We start from the raw sequence: 18071 nt of genomic DNA on the forward strand, positions 1-18071 counted from the left end.
AAAATCCCGTCTAAGCCCCCTTTACACAGCTGCAGATGTCGCATTTGCGACCTGAGCTTCGCTATTGCGAAGCTTGCAAATGCGAGAAAGGTATCGCAAATGCGAACCTGTCATATTTCTACTTCTTTCGCAAATGGGAATTAATTGTTCGCAAATGCGAAGGACCCCTTCCCAGACCAACTTCGCAAATGCGAAGGATTGTTCGCATTTGCGAACATAGGCTGACCCAGCTTCTCTTCGCATTTGCGATGAGAAGCTCGCTAATGCGACCTCAATAGTAATCGCAAATGCGAACCTTGACCTCGCATTCGCGAGGTCTGAGGCCTGCAACATAGCTGAAGAATACCAGCAACTTTTCTAAGTTTCAAATCACTCCGTAGCTCCGAAACTCACTCGAGCCCTCGGGGCTTCAAATTAAACATGCACACAAGTCTTAAACATCATAAGAATCTGCTCGCGTTATTAAATCACCAAAATAACACCTAGAACTACGAATTTAGCACCAAATCACATGGAATTCTTAAGAAGACTTTGAAATTTCTATTTTCTCAACCGGACGTTCGAATCACGTCAAATCAGTTCTGTTTCTTATCAAATTTCACAGATGTGATATTAATATCATAACGGGCCTGTACCAGGATCCGGAACTAAATACGGGCCCGATACACAAGATCAAACATTAATCAAATTCTTTAAACCATTATAATTTCAGCCTTACAATTTTTATCGAAAATTCAATTCTCGGGCTAGGAACCTCGAAATTCGATTCCGGGCATACGTCCAGGTCCCATATTTTACTACGGCCAACATGACTATTAAAATACGGGTCCAAGTCCGTTTGCTCAAAATGTTGACCGAAGTCAACTAAAATTAATTTTTTAGGCCAAAAATTATTATTTCATCAATTTTTTACATAAAAGCTTTCCGGAAACGCGTCCGGACTGCGCAGGCAAATCAAGGAGGAATAAAATGAAGTTTGGAAGGCTTCGGAACATAGAATCAAGTTCTTAAACATAAGATGACCTTTTGGGTCATCACAATTGATACTACTTTACGTTAAAAAAAAGTTAAGCTCCCATGAATTCAGAATTCAAGATCCACCACACTGTTCTTAAGTGAAATTGCCCATTCCTTATTCAAGAACGGTAAAATCTATGTCAATTGTCAAACCCCTCAACTAATTATCACACTTTTAAATAATATTGGGCCCCGCTCCAACTTAAGGTGCGAATATTGCAACTCCTATATAAATTTTTTGAAGGTAATGAATTGCTCATTCCTACAAAAATTACAAGCAGAACCAAAGCTAGCTTGACCAAAAAGAAAAAAAACCCTCCCATCCGCAATGGATTTCCTTGAATACTCTCCTCTTCTATTGATAATTTTTTGTTTCACTTATTTTATTACATGGTACCTACGACATAGATGGACAAAAACATCGTCAGAACCAACAAATTGGCCATTCATCCGGATGTTACTAGAACTTATTATGAATCTTCATCGTATGCATGAATATATGACTCAGATACTTATAGAAGTTGGGGCCACTTATGAGTTCCAAGGTCCTATGTTTGCCAACTTGGACATGTTTTTACTTGTGATCCTTCAAATATTCATCATATTGTTTAACCAAAAAATAGAATTTCAGTCAAAGTTAGAATTTAGAAGAACGCAGGTTACTGATAATCAAAAGAATATGTAGAAGAAAGTAATTTAGAGTAACCAGAGTGTAATCAGGAGAAAAACAAGTGAATCAAAGTATATTCCGATTGTGTCTTGTGTTTACAAGTGACCAGATACCTCCCTTTTATAGGTATCATGAAGATATGCGTTTCCTCCAAATCATAATGAGCCTATTATGAATAATTAAAGACATTGAATGCTACGTTACACAATCATTGTAATCAATTCAAATTCGCTAACGTATCCAGTATTTAATGTCTGTCGAATTCCGTATCTGCGCTCTTTATTATGGTCAGATCCATTCCTTTTGATAAATAATTTAAATAGGTACGGGCACTGAATCCATTCCTTTGGGAAGTGGATTTCATTAAAACGAGAATTTTTGTCACCATTAATGCTATGACAAAATTGACATTTCAATTGTCACTTCCATTTAATATTTCGTACACGTATCAATTTTCCATTGGCTCTGCAGTTTTTGCAGCCTTTTTCAAGGTTTTTACAGTTCCACTATTAACGAAATGCCAGTTATCATAATTATGGTCTTTCCACCTCCGCACTTTTACTTTTGGCAGTTGCTTATCGGTATAAATATAATTTTTTTCCCTTGTCTTTTATCACATAAATCTTGTTGAACACTTATTTCTCCAAATCTCTGTTGACTTCTTCCTTAAATCATTCCTCTTCGATATGTCTTCTCCAAGCCCTAACCCTGAGAGAGTTTTCATTACTGACTCCTTCCCCAATGCCCCTGTTAGGCACAGAAGGGGAGGTAGACTTCGTAGTTTAGGATCTACTCGAGGTGGTTCGTCTATGCCTTCTTCTGATTCTGGTCCTTCCTATAGAACCAGAGGTTCCCTTTCTCACAAATCTTCTTCTAGGGGTAAAGATCATTCTGAACCTTTACGCAAACCTTAAGTAGATGAGATAGTCCCTTCAGAATTGTCTTTTTACCATGACATGGAATCTCTTAGAAACCAGGTTTCTGCATTAGATCGTATCGATACTTACCCTACTCAAATTACAGAGGTTTTGACTCCTGTGATTCGTAAGAACTGTCATTGGAGTAATGATTTTCCCATTATTATCCCTAATCCGAATCAGAGAATTACTTCCTATTTAACTGTGTTCTCTTTTGTTTACACTTACATTTTACTTTAGGTTTTGGACCAGCAATCAACCCAGTCATTCTTGAATTATGCCGTTTCTTCAATGTCTGCTTGGGTCAAATTAGCCCAATCATATGGAGGGTTGTTGCCTGTTGAAGGCATTTAGCCACTAAAGCTGAAGCTCCTTTTACTTTCCCTCACTTGATTCATCTTTACTCACCTAAGCTTTTTCGTAATGGTATTTTTACACTAGTAGCCAGGAGTAAGAGGGTTTTGGTAGCCTTGAAGATGACAAGGATCGTGGCTGGTATGCCCGATTTATTGCTGCCCCCACTGTTGGTTTAGTGGGTAAAGATAATGTTCCCTTCCCTGAGAAGTGAAATTTTGCACGTAGGTCTTTTATCCCTCTCGTACCTTATTCTTTCAAGTTTATCAGCTTTTCTAATTTTACCTCTCCCCCTTTTTTTAGCAACCATGGGAGTTGTAGGGGATGTTCCCAATTTTCATGATTGGGTAGATAAATTGCTGAAGATCGCGCCAATGGACGGTAGATCTTGGAAAACACTTTCTAACCGCTTTGGTTGGAAGGTAAAAACTCATGGTAAGAGTTCACATTTTGTTCTTTTCGTGCCTATATTCTCCTTTATTGTTTTAACTTTTATCCTTTTTTTGTCATGATTTGCTATTCGAGGGGTTACTGCTGAAGCAATTGCAGCCTCTCGTGTCTCTTTGGGGACTCGTACTCCTTCGGGAACCCGTATCTCTTTAGAGAGAGCCCGAGAAATAGTCTTGGGTTCCTCTTCTGCGAAAAGGAAGGCTGCTGAAGAGAAAAATTCTGAAGAAGAGGAAAATGAGAGTTCCTTGATAACGAGGTCACAAGTTAGGAGACGCATCATTTCCGATGACGAAGCTGAAGTTTTGGTTTCTCTTACCGAACCTGTTGAAACCCTAATAATAATTCCTGATGATGACATCACTCCCCGCGATACTCGTGAGTCTATCAACCAACTTTTCATCAGTGGATTTGGTCGTGAAGATGTCGGGCTTGTTTTAGACGAAGTACCTTTATCGTCTTTTTCATTACCCGTGCCTGTGATTCCTTCTTTACCGGCCCCATCTATTTTTGTTCCTTCTTCTACTGCTCTCACCTCTTCTCCGGCTCCTCATTTGACTATTCCCCCTCCTATAGTTCATCATATTGAAACGGGGTCTTCAAGTAGAAGTGCCGCTATGAGGCGGGTAACTATTGAAATTCCTGCTGAGAACAACCTTTTGAGAAAGTCAGGTCAGGCGGATGTATGGCTGGAGCCTCTTATTGGCCCAATTGAAAAAGCAAAGTTGGAGAGCCACAGTTCCTTGACATTAATGAATGATATCGTGCATGCCATTCTGAAGGTATTTTCCTTCTCTCCCTTTTTTACTTTGCAAAATTTTTCATCTTTGGGATTCTTACTTCTTCTCTTTTTTTTAGGCCAATCTTAACGGCACAGAATTGATGAAAAGAATTGCTCCTTTGGAGAAGATAGCATGCGACTCTCAATTGGAAGCAACCAATTTGAAGGGGCAATTTGAGAGTGCTCAGCTTGATATAGAGAGCTTACAAGAGAGTAAGAATACCTTAGAGCAGCGAGTACGGGCTTTAACTTCAGAATTGGCAGTTACAAAAGCTTCTTCACACCAAGCTGAGAAAGACAAAGAGCGTCTCGAGTCCTCCTTTTCAAAGCAGCTATCTAAAGCTAGTGAAGAGATCAGAGAATTAAAGGCTCTTTTAAATCAAAAAGAATTTTACGCTGGGGAGCTTGTGCAAAATTTGACTCAAGCACAAGAAGACCTCAGAATATCTGCTGATAAGGTGCGTGCTTTAGAATGCTCCCACGCCTCTCTTCAAGCTTCCCACAGCTCCGCCTTGGCTGAAAATGAAGAGCTAAAAAATGAGATCGCTGCTTGGGAAAAGGATTATGAGATCCTTGAAGAAAAATCTGTTGTTGAGGCAAGTTGGGCTTTTTTGAATTTCCGTCGTGATACCCTACTTGAAGCTGGCCAAGAAAACTTCAAAGTTGGAGTTAGCTAAAATCAACGAAACCATTAAAAGCTCAACAAACTTAGGACTTCCCTTCTCCCATGGATGAAGTTCCCGTGGCTGAAGCTCTCATGAACGTTGAAGATGATACGGGTATCATGACTATTTCAAACCCGATCGAGCCCGTTGCTGCAAGCCAAGTTGAAGTCGCGCCTGCTGATGCACCTGCCCAAATTGAGCTTGCTACTATCGACGTTCCTGCCTCAATACCACAAACTTCTCAGTGACTAGTTTTGATCACTCAAATGATTTTATTTTTGTTTTGATTTTGGAAGATTGTAATCAAACCCTTAACTTCATTTGAGGGTTGATTTTAGGAACTTCAGTCCCCAAGTCTTTTAATGGGGTAATCTAAACAATTTCGTAGTTTTATGACTAAGTTCGAACTTAGTCTTAGATTTATTTACATATTAACAAGTTTTTTTATCTTAAACTTCTGCTTGCTTTATTCTCGCCTTTATTTTTAAGGACTTACAGAATAATTTGCATTTTTATTTTTCGAAAAATGCTTCTGTTAACCTCATGATTAATTTAAACATGAGTTTTATAAAAGAGGGCCCTTTTATATTCCAATACTTAATGAAGAAGACGTCTCAACTTTATAATGGTATTATCATACGACAAAAGAAATAGGAATACACATGCTTCTCTGAAATAACTTTGACAAGTTTTTATTTTTGAACCTTGTCTAGTTTCGAATAAAACTTTACATGTATTTGAATTACATCTATAACTTTCTCGTAACTGTTTTTCTTGTAACAGATTTAAAAGAAGAATAACAGACACAGGGTTTTTCCTTATAACCCATTTTAGTATATAGCCTTTACCCTAACTATAGTGAGGTTTTTCTTTGGCCTTAGCTCGTGGCTTTATGACTTTTACTCTACACTTGACTCTTTTAGGCTTGATTTTTCCTTAATCTTCTTTGCCTTCTTTATACACATGTCTGTGTATATTATGTAGTCCCCCAAGTGTTTGAGTGTTGAAGTATGAAGCCTCGAGCACTTAATAGTTTCTCTCGTTTGGTCCTTTTCCTGAAAAGGAAAAACATACCGGACTCGGAGGGACGATTATAGATGAAGACTGCATAACCCGTTTGCATTTCTATCAGAATAATTGTAACCTTAGGCCAGGAATTTTAGGTTACTCCATGTGCCTTACAGGTCGTGACTCATCATTTAGTACGGATTAGTGTTTTGCCTATCATCTAAAATTGTTAGTAAAATTTTAACAATTTAAAAATGAATTTAAAATGGTTATACCTGACCGTGGGTTTTTCTTAGAAATACTATCTCTTTAAATGAACAGCATTCCGATGCGAAGGTAGTATCTTGCCATCCATTGTCTCCAGTTCATATGCTCCTTTTCCTACAACATCACGCACTCTATAGGGTCATTCCCATGTTGGACATAATTTCCCTATGTTAGCTACCTTTGTAGACTGAAAAATCTTTTTAAGCACGAAGTCCCCAATTTTGAAGAACCTGAGGCGTGTTTTTCTATTGTAGTATCGTTCTATAACTTACTTTTGTGCTGCCATTCTTATTAAAGAAGCTTCTCTTCACCCCTCGAGTAAATTTAGGTTGACCCGCATCTCCTCATCATTAGATTCTTGTGTCGTCTATGTGAACTGTGCACTTGGTTCCCCTATCTCAACTGGAATTAAAGCCTCAGCTCCATAAACCAATGAGAACGGTGTTTCACCTGTACTTGTTTTTGCAGTTGTGCGATATGCCCATAAAACTCCAGGTAACACTTCAGGCCAGTTTCCTTTTGATTCCTCTAGTCGTTTCTTTAAATTGTTGATAATGACTTTGTTCGTTGATTCTGCTTGTCCATTACCCACCGGATGATAGGGTGTTGACATAATCCTTTTAATTTGCCAACTTTAAAAAAATTCCGTGATCTGATCTCTAATAAACTAAGGACCATTATCACATATGATCTCCTTTGGTACGCCGAATCGACATATGATATTCCACCAAATAAAATCTCTGACTTCCTTTTCTCGCACCTGTTTGAATGCACCTACCTCTACCCATTTAGTAAAATAATCAGTGAGAACAAGCAAAACTTTTACCTGTCTTTTCGCTTGCGGTAATGGACCTACTATATCGATTCCCATTTCATAAATGGCCATGGCGCAATGACCGGATGTAATAATTCCGTAGGTCTATGCATATTGTTACCGTACCTATGGCATTTATCACATTTGGCCACGAAACTTTCTGCTTCCTCTTCCATTTTAGGCCAGTAATAACCTGCCCTAATTAAGGTTCTTTCTAGTGATCTTCCACCTGCATGATTCCTGCAATGACCCTTGTGTATTTCTCTCATTACATACTCTGTTTGCGAAGGTCCAAGGCATCTTGCTAAGGGTCCACCGAACATTTTATGATATAGATTGCCTTGTTTTAAGCAGTACCGAGCGGCCTTCCTTCGAAGCGCATAAGCCTTTTTCTTGTCATCATAGACGGTTCCATACTACAAAAAAAGCAACAATTTATTTCCTCCAATCCCAGGTTAAGTTATTAAAATTTACCTCATTCATATCAGGATCAAGAACTGAATGAAATAAATGTATTACTAAGGCATTTGCATCGTTTACCACGTCGGCCGCAGATGCAAGATTTGCCAGGGCGTCTGCTTCAAGATTTTCGTCCCTGGGTATTTGTCTAATTTTCCAATCTTGAAACTGTTTTATCAATTCCCGTACCTTTTCCAAGTACTGCTGCATCCTTGCTTCCCTGGCTGTATAAGTCCCCAGCATTTTATTAACTACGAGTTGTGAATCACTCTTGATTATAATCTAATTTATGCCAAGTTCCCGTGCCAGTTCTAAACCTGCAATCATAGCTTCAAATTCTGCCTCATTGTTAGTTATGGAATGACATTTAATAGCTTGCCGAATGGTTTCACCCGTAGGTGGTAATAATACTACCCCCAAACCTGCTCCTCTCACGTTAGATGAGCCATCAGTGAATAAAGTCCAAGTTCCTGGGTTAGCTCCATTGAACACTTGTAATTCTTTTTCTGCTTCTAACTATATTCCCTGACTAAAATCAGCCACGAAATCAGCTAATACTTGTAATTTTATAGCAGTTCTAGGTTGGTATGCAATTTCGTATTCACTTAACTCTATTGCCCACTTAGCTAACCTACCTGATAACTCATGCTTATGTAATATGTTATGTAAAGGGTAGGTAGTTACCACAACGATAGGATGACACTGAAAGTAATGTCTTAACTTTCTAGATGTCATGATTAACGCAAGTGCAAGTTTTTCTAACTGAGGATACCTCGTTTCTGCATCTAACAAAGATTTACTTACGTAATAGATAGGTATTTTTTACCTTGCTCCTCTCGGACCAAAACAGCACTTACCGCCACCTCTGAAATAGCAAGGTAGAGGAATAACTTTCCCCAGCCTTTGGTTTTGCCAACAAAGGTGGATTTGATAAGTACGTTTTCAAATTCCTAAGTGCTTGTTGACATTCCTCATTCCATTCAAAATGATCCTGCTTCTTAAGAGCTGAGAAGAATTTAAAACACTTCTCTGATGCTTTAGAGATGAATCTTCCCAAGGCCGCAATTCTCCCTGTTAATCTTTGAACTTCTTTCTTGTTTGAAAGTATGTCAGGGATTTCCTTAATGGCTTTAATCTGTGCAGGATTTACTTCAATTCTACGATTAGAAACAAGAAAACCCAAAAACTTGCCTGATGTAACGCCAAATGCACATTTTTCGGGATTTAACTTCATATTAAATTTGCACAAAATTGAAAATGTGTCAGATAAGTGTGATATGTGATTTTTTGACTACTGAGTTTTGATAAGCATATCATCTATATATCTCCATTGTCTTTCCTAAATGTTCCTGAAATATTTTGGTAACTAACCTCTGATACGTTGCACCTGCATTCTTAGACCAAAAGGCATTACTTTATAACAATAAGTCCCCCTGTTTGTTATGAATGAAGTTTTTTCTTCATCTGTCGGATCTATTTTAATGTGATTAACCTGAATATGCATCTAAAAAACTTAACAATTCGTGACCTGCAGTTGCATCAATTAATTGATCTATGTGTGGTAGTGGAAAAGAATCTTTAGGGTAGGCTTTGTTAAGATCTGTATAATCTACACAAACCCACCACTTACAGTTTTTCTTTGGAACCACAACAATATTGGCTAACCAGTTAGGATATTTCACCTCTCGAATGGAACCAATTTTTAGCAATTTTTGGACTTCTTCTTGAATCACCTGATTCTTGAAAGTTCCCTGCTTTCTTTTCTTTTGCTTCACGGGAGGATATGATGGATCTTCATTTAGTTTATGATTCATCACCTCCGGTGGTATTCCTGTCATGTCAGAGTGGGACCAAGCAAAGTAGTCCATTGTAGTTTTCAAAAATTCAATTAACTTACCTTTCATTCCTTGGTCAAGATTATCTCCGACATAGACTTTTTATCAGGACATTGAGCGAATAATACGACAGGTTCTAATCCCTCTATCGTTGTTTTGATATCTTCATTCTCTTATGGTTCTTGAATGGTATCAGGCCTTGAGTCTATATCTGTTCGCGCTTGTTCAGTTGAGGTTTGTGTTGTGATGTCCTCAACTGCCTTCTGTGATTGCTATTTGCCTCCACTTCTTGTGCTTATATCTACAACGGAGTTAATATCCCTGGACGTATGTTGATCTCCGCGAATTTGACAAATTCCCCATGGCGATGGAAATTTGATAACTTGATGCAAGGTTGAAGGAACAACATCCATTTCATGGATCCATGGTCTCCCCAGAATCATATTGTAAGCCATCTCCTTGTCTACTACCTGGAACTTTGTATCTTTGACGACCCCTTCAGCAAAAGTGGTGAGTGTTACCTCTCCTTTTGTGACGACACTGGAATTATCAAATCCATATAGAGTATGCGCCTTTGGTATTACTCCATCTTCAGCTTGCATCTCATGTAGCACTCTTACCAAAATAATGTTTACGGAACTACCTGGATCAATCAAAACTCGTTTCACATTAGTATCATGCACAATTAAAGATATTACTAGTGCATCGTTATGAGGGATTAATACGCCATCTGTATCTGCATCATTGAATGTAATATTGCCTTCTTCTAGAACATGTCGCACCTGTTTCCCTTGAGTAATCGTTACTTTGGAAGTTTTGTTAGCTGCAGTATATGACACACCATTGATATCTTTACCCCCACTTATAACGTTAACAGTTCTTTTGGGAGAAGGTGGTTTGGGAGGCTCCTGCCTATTCTTCATGTAAGTTTGCTTGCCTTTCTCGCTGAACAACTCAGTAAGATATCCTTGTTTTAATAAATGATCAACTTCACTTTGTAAAAATCTACAATCTGTTGTTTTATGCCCGTGATCATTATGGAACTTGCACCAACGGTCAGGGTTGCGCCTGTTTGGATTCGATCTCATTTCCTTTGTCCATTGGACCTTATCTCCCATGCTTTTCAAAATAGCTACGAGCTCGGAGGTGCTGACGTTGAAGTTGTAACCTCCAAATCTCGCTTTTAAATTTCTATCATCATCCCGTGACTCATAGTTGTTTCGCTCGTTCCTAAATCTTAATGAAGAACCTGATTCTCTGTTTCTTGATCTGTGATCATGCCTTTGATTATCCTTTTTTGACCGCGAGTTTTTCCCCGCAAGTCCCATGTAGGGCTCGTACCTATTTTTGTCGGATCTTTTTTCGTTCTCTGCACGTCTTGAAAGTATACTTTCCTCTTTTTGAGATCAGGGAACAGTATCTTCCTCAATCCTCAACTTCGTGCTATACCTGTTATAAACATCATTCCACGTTGTAGCTGGGAATTCTCGAAGGCTTTCCTTGAGTCTCCTCGTAGCTTCCGAGCTTTTTTCATTCAAATTGCTTGTGAAAGCTATAGCTGCGGTACACGCGGCAATGTCATTCTTTCGCGTTGAAATCTGTCCACGAATTCTCTAAGCAATTCTGAATCTCCTTTCAAAATTTTGAAAATATCCTCCATTCATTTTTCCACTTTTGGGCACCCGAGTGTGCTTTGATGAAAGAATCTGCAAGCTCAGCAAAAGAGTTTATAGAATTTTCAGGTAAAAGGAAATACCATGTTAGTGCTCCTTTGGTGAGTGTTTCACCAAATTTCTTGACTAATACCAATTCGATCTCCTGCTTAGTCAAATCATTGCCTTTTACGCCCGTTGTGAATGCAATCACGTGGTCTCATGGGTCTGTTGTTCCATCATACTTTGGAATATCAGGCATTTTGAACTTTTTTGGATTTGGGAGTGGGGCAGCACTCGGCTTATAGGGTTGTTGCGAATATCTGTCCATGTCTACCCCTTTGATTATGGGCGGCACCCCAGGTATCTGCTCTTTGCGTTCACTTTGTTCCTTGAGCTGTTTCTGCAAGGTTAGTACTAAATTTTGTAAATCAGAATTAATTACATTACCTGGTTCTCTCTCCTGCGGTTTACTGGGAGTTCCACCGTTGCCTGAGTTAACAAGCCCGGAACGAAGGTTTTCTATAGTGTTATTAATTGGAGAGGGTGTGGGTGTTGCAATAGGTAACTGGTTAACAAGCGCCTCAACAGCTTTGTTGACCTGAGCAGTAATTAATTTCTCCAAAGCTTCATCAACAGCTTCAGCATTTTCAAATTGAGTATACTCATTTATTTGAGATCCATCAGGAGTACCCTCACGAGATTGCCGTGGAGAGTCCTGCGAAATAGGAACTTGAATGTTAATATTCTATGGATCTCCCTTAATTTGTTGGTTCTCTTGGTTTCCTGTGGTGTTGTCATTGTTATTCGACATAATTGATGTAACAAGGAAGGTCAAGTGAAAAAAAAATAGATTATCAGATTTCCGGTAACGGAACCAATTTGTTTAACCAAAAAATAGAATTTCAGTCAAATTTAGAATTTAGAAGAACGCGGGTTACTGATAATTAAAAGAATATGTAGAAGAAAGTAATTTAGAGTAACCAGAGTGTAATCAGGAGAAAAACAAGTGAATCAAAGTATATTCTGATTGTGTCTTGTGTTTATAAGTGACCAGATACCTCCCTTTTATAGGTATCTTGAAGATATGTGTTTCCTCCAAATCATAACGAGGCTATTATGAATAATTAAAGACATTGAATGCTACGTTACACAATCATTGTAATCAATTCAAATTCTCTAACGTATCCAGTATTTAATGCCTGTCGAATTCCGTATCTGCGCTCTTTATTATGGTCAGATCCATTCATTTTGATAAATGATTTAAATAGGTACGGGCGCTGAATCCTTCAAATATCCTCTCGTGCCTCTTCCTTTGCCTTTGCTCATTTCTACTGCTGTCCGTGCCTCTTGACTAATTATAATTCTTTGACTATTTGACCAGTTCACATGTCTCAACATATCACTTGCATATATAAATGCAATTTTTCCCAATACACGTATATTTAGTAAAAACTTCTCAAACTATCCAAAGGGACCCGAGTTTCGTAAAATGTTTGATATCTTGGGAAATGGAATCTTTAATGTTGATCATGAATTATGGGAGTTTCATAGGAAAACCACCTTGTCCATAATGAGCCATGCAAAGTTTCAAACTTTGTTAGAGAGGAACATGTGGTACACTTTCGAAAAAGGGCTTCAACCAATTTTTTATGCTTTTGCTGAGCAAGGCAAAACATTGGATTTACAAGACGTTTTTCAAAGGTTCACTTTTGATTCTATCACCAAGTTGTTACTTGATCATGATCCGAGAAGCTTGTCCATTGACTTGCCTTTTTTGCCATATGAAAAGGCATTTGGCGATGCTCTTGATGCAGTTTTACACCGACATATAATGCCAGAAAGTTGTTGGAAATTGCAAAAATGGCTTCAAATTGGTAAAGAGAAGAAGCTCACTCAAGCATGGGAGGCTTTGGATCAGTTCATATATCCTTGCATTTTACAAAAGCAAGAGGAGTTGATGAATAAAACCATCAAAGACGAGGTCAATTTCACATTTTTAACTGCCTATATTAGAATGTACAATTTATGGAACAAAGGAGATTTGGGTACTTTACAAAAATTTCTCAGGACACTTTCTTGAATTTAATGCTTGCTGGGAGAGACACCACAAGTGCAGCTCTCACTTGGTTTTTCTGGCTCTTGGCTAAAAATCCCTCAGTCAAGACAAAGATTAGAGATGAGATTCAGCAACAACTACATCTGAAAAAGGATGAAAACGTCAAGTTTTTCAACAAAGAAGAAACACAAAAATTGATCTATCTACATGCTGCCTTGTGCGAAACTCTTAGGCTCTTTCCATCAGTTTCTTAGAGCACAAAGTTCCACTTGAACATGACATCCTTCCTAGCGGTCACCGTGTCACCCCCAAAAACGAGAATGATTCTACCATTCTATGCGATGGGGAGGATGGAGACTATATGGGGGAAAGATTGCTTAGAATTCAAACCCGAGAGATGGATCTCAGAACGAGGAGGAATTAAACATGAGCCATCTTTCAAATTTACAGCATTTAATGCGGGTCCGAGGATTGTTTAGGGAAAGAAATGGCATTTGTTCAGATGAAAATAGCGGCAGCCACCATCCTATATAATTATGATATCCAGTTAGTGGAAGCTCAAAATATCTCTCCCGCTACTTCTATTGTCATGCAAATGAAACATGGTCTCATGGTTAGGGTCGTCAAGAGGGCATAGCACTATATGCATTTGTTGGAATACTTATGAAGATGTGTTTTGCTTGATGGAATCAATCAACCCCTTCAGTTGAATCATATTTTAGCTCTTTTAGAAAATCCAAATAAAGTTGTTTTCTTTATTTACTGATCTTCACAGAGGTTGTTTTTCTCTCCAGCAATATGATTGAAGTTTGTTTACTCCAAGAGCCCGTTTGGATTGACTTAAAAAAAGTGGCTTTTAAGCACAAGTCAGCTTTTAAGTGATGAAGCTTGTTTTATAAATTAGCAGTTACATGTTTGGATACAAGTGCTGAAGCTTAAAAAAATATGTTAAAGTGTTTGACAAACAAGTGCTGGTAAGCATTTTTTCAATTAAAAAGACAAAAATATCCTTAAAGTTATTAACATTATAAAGGAGCTGATTACTACAATATATTTAATTATGAATTAATGCAAATAAAAAATAATTTATATTTTAATTTAATTTCAATTTAATTGATTACTTTAAATAATTTTTATAAATATAATTCTTGAATGCTCATTTTTCACCGCTTTCTATCAAGTAAATTTTCATAAAAGTCTCAACCTATTTAAAATACCAAATTATTTTGTTGAATTCCTCTTTCCCTTTTAGTCCATTTACTCTTGACAAATTAAAGACGCAGTTACATCCATTGAAAGTAGAAGGAAGTTCATTTCTTCTTATGCCAGGTATGGTAATCATTGACTTATATGTGGACAAATACATAGAAGAAATTTCTCTCTTAATAAAAATATTTCAATAAATTTAACAAATGTTTAAACAAAATAACCTTTTAAGGCGTGTTGCTAATCATAACCAGCTAGTGATTTTACTCTACAATTACAAGTATCAATCTTCACCAATTTCAATAGCAATCAAATTACGAAGACCCATCCAAACGAGATCACTTTGCTCTTCCACATTTTCCGCATTTATATTGTTATTAGTTTTCGAAGATGTACCAACATCAGGTCAACAGATGAAACATATCTCTCATTCTCAGCTGCTCGAAATGCATCATCCATATTGCATTTCTTTTTAATATAGTTATAAATGGCCATAGTAGCAAGTACAATGTCTTTTTGAGTGTCAATGTGATAGAAAGGCATGTCTTGCAAAATAAACCATCTCGCTTTCCATACCTCAAATGTGCGTTCTACAATATTTCTACAAGAAGAATGCAAATAGTTAAATTTTTTAATTCATCCTCTTGGTTCTCGCAATTCTCTTGTTGAACTGCGGCGGAATTATGCTAGGTGGTATCTCACATTATCTTTTGTATGGAGCCATGTATCCCTTCATGTGCGGATATTCTGCATCAACTAGATAATACTTATTTCCAATTGGACGTGGAAAATTGAGTTCTGGTCTACGAACGGCCACCAAATATACGACTATCGTGAGTTTCTCCTTCCCACCCAACCCATGCAAATGTAAACACATATTAAAATCAAAGACATCAAGAATATTTTGAATCGGATAATTTTTACGTCCAATATATGGTATCTCTTGACCTTGCGTTAATCTTACTTTAACATGTGTACATCAAGTGCTCCAATACAATCCTATATACATATATAAATATAAATATAACTTAAGTTAGTAATACTTATAAAACTTAAGTTATAAGCTTAATAAAAAATAATTAGGTAAAATTATCACTTACTCCAAAGAATGGGAGATATCGACCGTTACATGGCTTGTGAGCTCCTACACCATCATTATAATTTAGATGTGGTCTTATAATATCTCTCACAAGCTCACAAATGGCTTTTAAAACACTATGAGAGTGTCTATGAATTGTTTCTCCCCGAATGTTGAAAGATTTCTTATATCAATAGATTTCCAGCTCCATGAGCACATGTCATCAAGAACATGCCTAACATCTCTTGTATAGACATTCTGCGTGAGGTTTAAGCCCATACTTTTCAGTTAAATCATTCGATAAATCAACAAACACCAACTTCCTCAATCGAAAATTTTCATAACAATGAATCTTGTTTCCTCTTAATATCTCTTGAATAAATGCATTTCTAGAGCGACTAGATGTACGACAAGGTTCTTTATATAGGTATTTTTTGTAATACATCAAAATCAATCTACCTGTTATTTGACATAAAGCCATCCATTCCTTCTCATCTTGCTCCCTCCGTATTTCCTCCAGTTCTTCTTCATCTTCATCATCTGACGAATAACTTGGATAAGGATCTACCAAGTCGCTAAAGTTTGACTCTCCATTTAACTAAAATGGAAACTGATAGGTTACAAGTAGCTTGGTTACAAGTACCTTGTCTTATATTTTGATGATTTAACAAACTTACTATCAAGAACCAAATAAGGATCCTGCTACACATTCTCAAGACCTTAAGATCACAAGGTTCCAACTTAGGATATGGTTCAAATCTCCAAAGTCAAAGGAACAGATGAGGAAACAGGTCCTTACTAGCTCCCGAGGTGACTGTACGAAGTCAACTCTCCAGCTGGAAAAGTTGTTGCATGCACATACTACAGTACAGGAATAGTGCAACAATTAACTTTCTGTAGAAGACTTTTTACCTACCTTGCTTACATTATTGTATGTGATGTCACACATCTATTATTAACATCAAGGAAGGTAAAACACATTCACTTGAACACTTAGAGAATTCACTCAAGTACTCCAAGTGATTAATCATCAAGAAAAATGATTGTCTCGTGCATCAAGAACAAAGTACGACGCTACTACAAACCAGTTCACATATCAAGTCTTTGTATGTCCTCAACAGAGTTGTTAGTTTGTATTAGTTCTTCAATTGTAATTCCTACTTAGCTTGTTTAGAAGTATTCTGTAGGAAACTCTTGTAAACCTTAAACCTTTATGTTTGAGTCTTGGCTAGAGTTAATCGAGTTGTAAATTCTTCGTAATAAATTTATTATAAAGTGGCTTGTAATAAGGTATTACAATTTAGTGAGGGATTAAGAGGTTAATTCCTAGGTTGCATAGGTTGTAATCTAAAAGTTGCTCAGTAGTGAAGTTGAAATCCTACAAGGGTAGGTCGTGGTTTTTTATCTCGTTAAGATGGGTATTTTCCATGTAAAATTCCTCTTGTCATTACTTATCGTTGTGTGTGTACATTTTGTTGAACCTGATAAAGAACCTAGTTTTCTATAGAGTTTGATGGACCCTTATATTTTATCAATTGGTATCAGAGCAAGTTCTTTCTATAAGGTTAACACCTAGAAAAGATCCTCATGGTTGCTCCCCCAAACATCGAAGAAGGCCAGTCTACTTACAGACCACCTAGGTTCAACGAACAATATTATGGATGGTGGAAGACTAGGATTCACGACTTCATCATGGCTCATGATTCTGAGCTATGGGATGCCATATGTTATGAACCCTTTGTTCCTACCAAGAACCTTGGTGACCCAGCTGTAGCCATCCCCAATACGAGGAAGGAATACAATGACGTTGATCGAAAGGCCATAGAAAAGAATTTTTGTGCAAAGAAAATTCTTTTTTTGTGGCATTGGTCCTGATGAATATAACATGATATCAACATGTTAATCAACAAAAGAAATCTGGGAGGATCTTCAGATAGCTCACGAGCGAACAACACAGGCGAAGCAATCCAAGATTGATATGCTCACAACTGAATATGAGCTCTTCAAAATGAAAGATGATGAATCCATCCAAGATATGCATACTCGATTCACCTCCATCATTAATGAACTTCACTCTCTTGGTAAAATTATTCCGAGAAACAAGCTTGTCAGGAAAATCCTTAGTGTACCGCCAGTCTTGGGAAGGCAAAGTAAACGCCATTATAGAGGCGAAGGACTTGCAGACATTGACCATAGATGAACTTGTTGGAAACTTGTAAACTTATGAAATGAAGAAGAAGAAGAAGGACAATGAAAGAAGAGAGACCAAGAGGGAGAAGAACCTGGTCCTCAAGACAGACATCAGTGATTCAAGGGGTGAGGATGGTGATATAGATTACTTGACAAGAAGATTCCAGAAGATGGTTCGCAGGAATGGAGGCATTCCAAAAAGGGGAAGTTCTAGCAAGCCAAAAAATTATGACCTCCATCATAAATGTGGCAAGCCAAGATACTTCATCAAGGATTGCCCTCTCCTAAAGCAATATTAGTACAATAACAACATTGACAAAGCAGTCAAGAGGAACCCGGTTCTTGATAAATGCTTCAAGAGAAAGTATGACGTTGACAATGTTGTAAAGCAAGATCTTGTTGCATGGGGAGACTCCTCCAGCGAATCTGAAGAAGAAAATGATCATGGTGGTAGTTCAATGATAGTAGTGAAAAATGATGCAATTGAGTATGATTTAATATTTGCCTTGATGGCACAATCTGATGATGATGAAGATGACGACGATAATGAGGTAAATTTTCTGGATGTTCAGAGAAATCTGAAATCTTACTCTCCTAAAAAGCTCATGTCATTAGCAAATGTATTAATTGATGCGTACCATAGTCTTATAAA

General features: G+C 37.5%; 1 pseudogene; it reads left to right on the plus strand.

Annotated features, from left to right (window-relative positions):
- The first annotated feature begins 1345 nt into the window (after positions 1 to 1345).
- Positions 1346 to 13689, plus strand: LOC138888313 (alkane hydroxylase MAH1-like; annotated as a pseudogene).
- The last annotated feature ends 4382 nt before the right edge of the window (positions 13690 to 18071 follow it).

The sequence above is a fragment of the Nicotiana sylvestris genome, chromosome 3 (assembly GCF_000393655.2).
Source record: "Nicotiana sylvestris chromosome 3, ASM39365v2, whole genome shotgun sequence".
Lineage (NCBI taxonomy): Eukaryota > Viridiplantae > Streptophyta > Magnoliopsida > Solanales > Solanaceae > Nicotiana > Nicotiana sylvestris.